This window comes from Mus musculus, chromosome 12, assembly GCF_000001635.26.
Source record: "Mus musculus strain C57BL/6J chromosome 12, GRCm38.p6 C57BL/6J".
Lineage (NCBI taxonomy): Eukaryota > Metazoa > Chordata > Mammalia > Rodentia > Muridae > Mus > Mus musculus.
In genome coordinates, this window is record NC_000078.6 from 31,560,001 (window position 1) to 31,568,555 (window position 8,555).

At 41.3% G+C, this 8,555-nt stretch overlaps 1 protein-coding gene across 3 annotated transcripts in view; it reads right to left on the minus strand.

Moving 5' to 3' along the window:
- The window catches only part of Slc26a4 (solute carrier family 26, member 4), a 40,242-nt gene extending 40,187 nt beyond the window's left edge, over positions 1–55 (minus strand). For 2 of the 3 annotated variants that reach the window (XR_003950047.1, XM_011243870.3), the window contains exon 1: positions 1–55. This exon is cut by the window's left edge and continues 50 nt beyond it. The gene's annotated coding sequence lies outside the window, so the exon portion shown is untranslated. The other variant, XM_006515092.4, reaches the window with a different exon arrangement.
- Between the last annotated feature and the right edge of the window lie 8,500 nt (positions 56–8,555).

Genomic DNA, 8,555 nt, shown 5'->3' on the forward strand with positions numbered 1-8,555 from the left:
TCTGCTGCCTTTATAGCTCTCACTCAAAGCGGTGGGACGTTTTATTTATGGAGCAACAGAGACACCTTGGTGGAAGGGAAGGACACAGGATTTTCCCCACGAATCTTACCCTCCTGTTTTCTTTCCCTTTCTCAAGTCCAGAGAGCCATGACTCTTAATGGTTGTCTCACAGGGACACCACGATGGCTATGAGAACAGCTTCCCTGTTGAAGCACCCAGGTTCCTTGGCTGTCAGAATCCACAACCTGGTCCATGCATGCTTACACCAAATGGGCAGAAGGATTGAAGTTAATGTGGTTTGCATAGCAGTAAAGTTTTGGAACTCTGAAAAGTCAGCGGATATAATGAAGAGATTACAGTGCACTCACTGATTATAGACACAAATTCTTTTTCACTTTTGTGCATGTGTCTAATTCACAGGAGTATAGGTGGCCCCTTTCTCACCTGCTTCTTTGACGCTTTAATTTCTTCTCCTCCAGCTAGAAAATCAGGAGGTTATGATACATTGAGATAAGCAAGAATAGAGGCAAGGACAAGTAGGGGATTCGGATGTATGCTGTTTTTTATTCTGTTGGGATGAATCTGGGCAAAACTAACTCATGATTAAAATAGGTGCAAAAAGGTTTGGAACTTCAGATCAGTCATGCCTGGTTATTATTCTGAAGCAAATGTTGAAGAGGCTCAAAAAAAAAAAAAAAAAAAAAGAGTTGGTGCCCATTGGGCACCAACTTTCAGCCATCCACTACGGAAATACAGGTCATGACAATTTTATAAATTCCCGGAAACAAAATTTCAGAACTCTAGTGTAAATCCCCTTGTCAATATGTTGCAAGCATGTGTGGTTTGTTTTATTATTTTTCCCCTTCTACCGAAGAATGAATGAGTCACCAGCTTTCAACAGATTTTCAAAGGATTACTTGACCCAAAGAGGTCGAGAGCCAGCCAGGCATGATGGCACATCTCAAGAGACTTGGGGAACTGGGATGGGAGAATCACTTGAGTGGAGAGAGAGAAACAGAAACAGAGATAGACATAGAGAGACACAGAGAGACAGAAACGGAGAGACAGAGAGAGAGACACAGAGAGAGAGAAACAGAAACAGAGATAGACATAGAGAGACACAGAGAGACAGAAACGGAGAGACACAGAGAGAGAGAGACACACAGAGAGAGAGACAGACAGAGAGAGAGAGAGTTTTTAACACAGTTAAAGATGAAGGAGACCTTGTCCCACTGCTTTGCTGCCTCTTCAGTTAAGATGGAACTATACAGTCACTCACCTGACTTCCCACCAGTATGGACTTTAAGCCTCTGGAACCAAAAGCCAAAAAAGTGAACTGTTTCTTTTCTAAACTGATTTTCGTCAAAGAAATAGAGAAGTAACTAAACACACTGTAAGAACTTTGTTGTTATAATGGTGCATACGTGCCAGGCGGTGGTGGTGCATGCCTTTAATCCCAGCGCTTGGGAGGCAGAGGCAGGCAGATTTCTGAGTTCAAGCCCAGCCTGGTCTACAAAGTGAGTTCCAGGACAGCCAGGGCTATACAGAGAAACCCTGTCTCGAAAAACCAAAAATTAAAAAAAAAATAATGGTGCACACGTGTGAAAATGTATCGATGAAGTGTAGTAGTTTGAATACTGCCTTAGAAAATTAAAAATTCTAAGAACTTGAGGAGTGTTTAGCTCAGTGACTAAAGGAGCTTTTACCACCAAGACTGCCGGCCTGAGTTTTGATTCTCAGGACCTTCTCTTACAAATTATTCCCTTTACTTCAACAGCATGCTATGCTACTTGCATAAACACACACACACACACACACACAAAATAAGTGTGAAATGTGTGATACAACTTTGTTCTCAGAACTTAATCATCACTCTGTCACATGCCCTGTATGTGTCAGAGCAGTGATACTGCCCTTTCCCACGCCAGGAAATATCTTTTCTATAGCAAAAGTAGACATCCACGGGCAGAATAGCATCTGCAGGGCAGGGTTTGGTAAGATTAGAGAATTACTTTTCTCATAGATAAAAAACAGACTCTCTGACTTTGACTACCCTTTAAAGAGTGGGCCAGCTAGATGGTTCACTGGGTTAAAGGCACTTGCTGCTAAGCCCCACAACTTGAGTTTGATCCCTTGGGACCTAAAAGAAAGAACTGACCCCTACAAAGTAGCCTTATGATCTCCGTATGCCCCCACACAAAATAAGCAAGTCAATGTAAAAAAATAAATGAAAAGATAAAACATAAAGCCGGAAAGACTGGGAGCTAAACACAGCTGGTCTCCCATCTTGTTACGTTGAACACCTCTGATTACTCACGCTAGCTTTCTAAATCAAGTCTCACCTATTTCACATAGAAGTGAGTGTTTCTTACTTACCAGAATTTAATCACATCAGTGGTTTTCCCCAAGGAAGTGAATGTGTCACTTCCAAATAGACATCAGAGGGCAATGTTGCTACTGTGTGTGATACTTCACAGTCACCGCTGATTTAAGGGCCAGGCGAGGCAGAACACTGCTGTCATCCCAAAGGCAGAGGCGGGAACAGAGTCAGAATTTCAAAGCCAGCCTGGCCTACATAAAAAGTTCCAAGCCAACCAGGCCTGTATAATGAGATCCTGAATCCAGTCTCAAAAACAAGCAAGCAATCCAAAAAACAAAACAACAAACCACTGTCACTCAGACTTACAGTGTGCGAGACCATCCCGCGGTCAGGTCTATATATCATTCATTCAAGAGTTTATTAAGAATTCATTTGTGCTCCCTTATCACACCAAGGACTAGGACCATGGCTGTCCACAGCCTGAGATCTGCAAACTGTGTGCCCACAATTGCCCACTTGGACTTTTGCGATGGGAGATAACAGCAATGGCATCCAAATGGAGAGCTATTGCACCTTGGTATTCTCACCCAGAATATGCAAGATATTGGTGGCATTACCATCCTGCACTGGTTTGGATGTGAAGCCATCAGAGGCCTTTCTGTAGAAAGTCCAGGGATTCTTATTTCACTTTCCCATGACTCTCCCCTCATCCAGCTCTTGGCTGGAGCTCTTGTGTTTATGAGGTTGAGTGTTCTTCAACCTTCCAAGCTCAGCACTTGGCCTGACAGGAATCTCCCTGGGCAGCCTAGGCATGACAGCAGAACCCAGGTATCCACAAGAGATGATAAAGAGACACGAGAGGAAGAGCTGAAATCAGATTCACAAAAATGATTGTTTGGTAATTAATGGCATTCTATAATTAATGAAGAATGATAATTTTATAAATTCATAATTATATCCGTGCTTTTAAATGACTGATAGAAAAAAAAATAACCTGAAGGTTGCTGAAGTGATGGCTCAGTGGTTAGGAGCTTGTTCAGTTCCTAGTTCCTACGTGGTGGCTCACAACCATCCATAACTCCGTTGACAGCAGACCCAACACCCCCTTCTGACTTGTGTGGGCATGGTGCAAATGTGATGCCCACATTCATGCAGGCAAAACACTCACAAACAAAATGAAATAAATAAATCTTTTAAAAAATGATTCTAGTCCCATGATAAGAGCAGTCAATCCATCTGGCTGCATCCATCTTTCTTTCTTTCTTCCTTTCTTCTTTCTTTCTTTCTTTCTTTCTTTCTTTCTTTCTTTCTTTCTTTCTTTCTTTCTTTCTTTCTTCCTTCCTTCCTTCCTTCCTTCCTTCCTTCCTTCCTTTCTTCTTTCTTTCTTTCTCTCTTTCTTTTTGTCTAAAGAGACACACTATAGTGTGGATTATTTTATTTTATGCTTAAAATTAAATATTTATTTAGAAGAATTTTTAAAAACAAAAAATGCTAATAATTGCAAGAGTTCTGATTACTTGTACCTCCCCCTAAGACAGGGTGTCTCTGTGTAGCCCAGGCTGTCCTGGAACTTGTTCTGTAGACTGGGATGGCCTCAAACTCAGAGATCTACTTGTCTCTGCCTCCTGAGTGCTAGAAGTTAAGGTGTCTCCCACCATGCCTGACTAAGAATGTTGTATTTAAAAGACATCTTGATTCTGATTCTTCCTGGCTTTGCAGCCACGCTGTCCCCGTTTGAACATGTTTGTAGTGTACCATAGATAGCTTACTTATTATTTTCACGTGGCTTTCACTTGACTCATTTCTCTGAAGAGATCATATAGGGAAATCATGGTGATTCACAGGTACACTGTAAGCACTGCCCGCCTTTCAGACTGGCACTGGTGAGCAACAGATAGCACGAGGAAGCAATGACCAGGAAGTGCAAGTCTAATTCTGAGTTTCTGCTTTTTACTTCTTGTCATTTTCCCCAACAGATGCTAAATTCTGCCTTTTTTTTTTTTAATACAAGAAGAGAACTTGAAATTTGAACTTTTCTGAGCAGCTTCCTGGCTTTGTAGCTATCCAGTTACGTGCTTGTTTTCAGTTTCCTGTCTATGGCTTACATATGCTGCTTACAAGTGATGTTCCTTAAGAACATAGGCCCCTTATGATAGAAATATGGGGGCATGGGTAAGCTGGGAAGATAGCTCAGTTTATAAAGTACCCCTGAAATGTAAAGAGAATCCTCTGGGGCTCACAGGCCAGCCAACCTAGCTCACTTTGGGAGTTCCAGGCCAATGAGAGACCTTGACTCAAAAATAAAGTAATAGCAGTTGATAACACCAAAAGATGCCCTCTGGCCTACACACACACACATACACACACACACACACACACACACACACATACACATACACACATACACACACACACACACACACATACACACACACACATACACACACACACAGATGGACAGTCAAAGACAAAGACAGAGCTTTAAAAAACTCTGTAAAATTTATAAAAAGCATGTTTATAAAAAATAAAATTCAAGCTGGGCGGTGGTGGCACACACCTTTAATCCCAGCATGTGGGAGGCAGAGGCAGGCAGATTTCTGAGTTCGAGACCAGCCTGGTCTACAAAGTGAGTTCCAGGACAGCCAGAGCTACACAGCGAAACCCTGTCTCAAACAAACAAACAAACAAACAAACAAATAAAATTCATAAATATAAAATATATTAATTACATTACTTATATTGTATAATACAAATATATTAATATTAAACATAAACACAAAATATATTCATAAAAGTATAAGATTTATAAATTTTAGAGTTAAGTTCATCAATTTAAAACATTTTAATGTCAATAAAAGATAATTCACTGTATTTCTTGGACCATACGCTTGGATTGGCTAATATGAATCCAAATTTGATAAGTGTTTGAGTTAACTTACATTTATCTCTTTCTATCATGAAACAATAGCACAGTTTTTCTAAGCAGCAAACAATTTGAGAACCTTCCAAGTTTTTTTAAATTGTATTTAACTCTTCTAACTCTCATAATTATTGCTGTCAATCTTATCCCATAAATCCGATAGCATGTTATGGAGGAGACAAGGGAAAGTTGCTTATATTCTGTAGTGTGCTGATTGAATATTTAAGTATTCTGCTCATTAACTCATTCCATCCATTCATCCGTCCACTTAGTGAGTCTTCTGTTTGTATGAGACACATTTATAAGTATTGGATATACCGCAATGAACATGTCTGACAAAGCTGATGCTCTCATAGGATTTATATTCTAATAAGGCAGTGACTATTAAAAAAGCCATAGCCAAAACCAAAAATCAAAGCAAAACAAAATAAACCTCAGAGCTGGTCATGGTGGTGCATACCTTCAGTTCTAACACTCAGAAGGCAGAGGAAGGAAGATTTCTGAGTTCAAGGCCAACCTAATCTACAAAGTCAGTTTCAGAACAGCTAGGGCCACCCAGAGAAAGCCTGTCTTAAAAAACAAAAATAAAACAAACAAACAAACAACAAAACCCTTAAGGTAATATCCTATTATGTTTTTAAAACATACATTTCATATTGTTGTTTTACCTATAGGGTTGCAGTTCCCTTTAGCTCCTTGGGTACTTTCTCTAGCTCCTCCATTGGGGGCCCTGTGATCCATCCAATAGCTGACTGTGAGCATCCACTTCTGTGTTTGCTAGACCCCGGCCTAGTCTCACAAGAGAAAGCTATATCTGGGTCCTTTCAGCAAAATCTTGCTAGTGTATGCAATGGTGTCAGCGTTTGGAGGCTGATTATGGGATGGATCCCCAGGTATGGCAGTCTCTAGATGGTCCATCCTTTTGTCTCAGCTCCAAACTTTGTCTCTGTAACTCCTTCCATGGGTGTTTTGTTCCCAATTCTAAGAAGGGGCAAAGTGTCCACACTTTGGTCTTCATTCTTCTTGAGTTTCATGTGTTTTGCAAATTGTATCTTATATCTTGGGTATTCTAAGTTTCTGGGCTAACCGGGTCTCTAGCTGCATATGTATCAGAAGATGGCCTGGTCGGCCATCATTGGAAAGAGAGGCCCATTGGTCTTGCAAACTTTATATGCCTCAGTACAGGGTAATGCCAGGGCCAAAAAGTGGGAGTGGGTGGGTAAGGGGGGGGGAGGGTATGGGGGACTTTTGGGAGAGCATTGGAAATGTAAATGAAGAAAATACCTAATTAAAAAAATTAAAAAAACAAAACAAAACATACATTTCTTGGAAATTGATGTTGAATGGAAGAAACAAGCAGAAGAATGTCTTACAGGATTCCTTCTTTTGGTTGAAGGTGTGTGTGTGTGTGTGTGTGTGTGGGTGTGTGTGTGTGAAAGCCTTTCTTTTTGCTGAGGAGGAGACTTTCGAAGAGAGATCGGAAGGACAAGGAGACAGTCCTCCTGGAAAAAGAAGCAAGCAGAAAGGCTAAAACCCCGAGATAGGAAAGAAACAAGCTGAGAGCTGTTGTGAGGGAAATGCATATGTGTCAGAGCTTGAGGTGGTAACTGGGTATCCTTTGGATGTATGCAGCCATGGGAACCAGACAGAGAGACAGAGACAGAGACAGAAAGACAGAGAGAGACAGAGAGAGAAGATGGGTAAGTAGCCACTAAGTCCTTGAGTAGTCCAGCATTTAGGTTTGGATACCCAAAGCCTCATGTGTTAGGTTTGGTCTTTGGGTAATGCTATTAGGAAATGCTTGAAGGGGTGGAGCCTGGTGGTTTGTCTTCAGACCACCATTGGAGGTGTATCTTTGAAAAGAATTATACGTGATACACAAACATACATGCAAGGAAAATACATATTTACATAAAATTAAAAATTAAATTTCAATTATTTCTAATTACCTCATTGTGGTTTGCTGTCTATATGTAGGTGAGGGCAGGCATGAGATAAGGTGAGAGCCTGTGATTGGGCAGTGGAAAAGGAAGGCAGGCTGAGAATTTTAGAGGCGAGGACAAAGAGTACAGAGGGAGAGAGAAGGGAAGGAGAGTAAGAGGTAATATGGAACCTATAGGAGAGAAGAGGAGCCAGAACCACACATTCCTGGGAGCCATAGTATTGGGGGGAATTTCTTAGATAGATGATTTATAAATAGTAGGGTGAGTTTGCCCCATCTAGGGGAATAGCTTTTGTTTATATTAATCGAGTTTTGAGTTCATTGTGTGGGCATTTTGTGGGTTGAGAATTTACAAATATAAATCTGACTGATAAATCACAAGCCTCTAGAGTTTTATTTTACTGAGTTACAATCCGCAGCAAGAGAACCGCAAGATGGGCGCTCACTACATGGGGCTAGCCATGGAGGCGGCAAGACCTCCGGGGCCAGAGAGTAACCAGCAATAGCATAGGATGGTGTCTTGTAAAATATTTTCCACTACACCTCATAAGTAATTACGTAGCCTCCCCTCCCCAGCCTGAAACCTGTTTGCTCAGGTTTCACTGTTTGCATCAGGGTGGAGCTTGCCGCTCAATCGTTCTGCCACGCCCACTGCTGGAGCCTGCTGCTTTGCTGTTCTGGAGCCATACATGTGGTCACCCTGCAACTGAACCCCAGGATTATTTGGCGGGAATCTGGCCCCTTTCCCTCCTTCATAACTGAGTGTCGAAATATAAAAATTGAGCTTTGATCAGAATCCTGTTTGACTTGGCTCCGTTCTTTCTTCCGTCCTTCTAGTTCCTTTCTTTCAGTTCGAGCTGCCATCTCAGTCGTACCGTTCCTCGAGAGCCGCTGGTCGGCCTACAACATAATTACAGATTTAATTTGGGGTTAGAGTAGCACCTTATACCAATTAAGTCTCCACGGGTTAACTCAGGCAAGTCTTATGCCCCATTGTCCTGTATAGTTTGACTTGAAAGTTGGCTTGGAAGTTAAGATGCTATCAAGCATAAATATTGCATCGAGGTAGGTATTGTTATCCTCAGTTTACATTTGAGGAAACGTGCAGAAATGCTAAGTAATAATTTGCTCATAGTGTGGCTGAGCTGGAGCTTGAAGCTCCATAGCCCACTCCACTACTTGAAATTACCCAGGGTATCATAGCATCGGCTAACCTCAGCATTATCTCCAAGGAATTCAGTACTGTCTTATCACTTCATCTGAGAACTAGTGGTCCCTCACCTACTTCATCTTTCCATTCACCTTTTTAATATAAAAGTTACAGATACACAGAAATATGGTAACCTGTATGTACAGACAGAAAGAAACTTCAA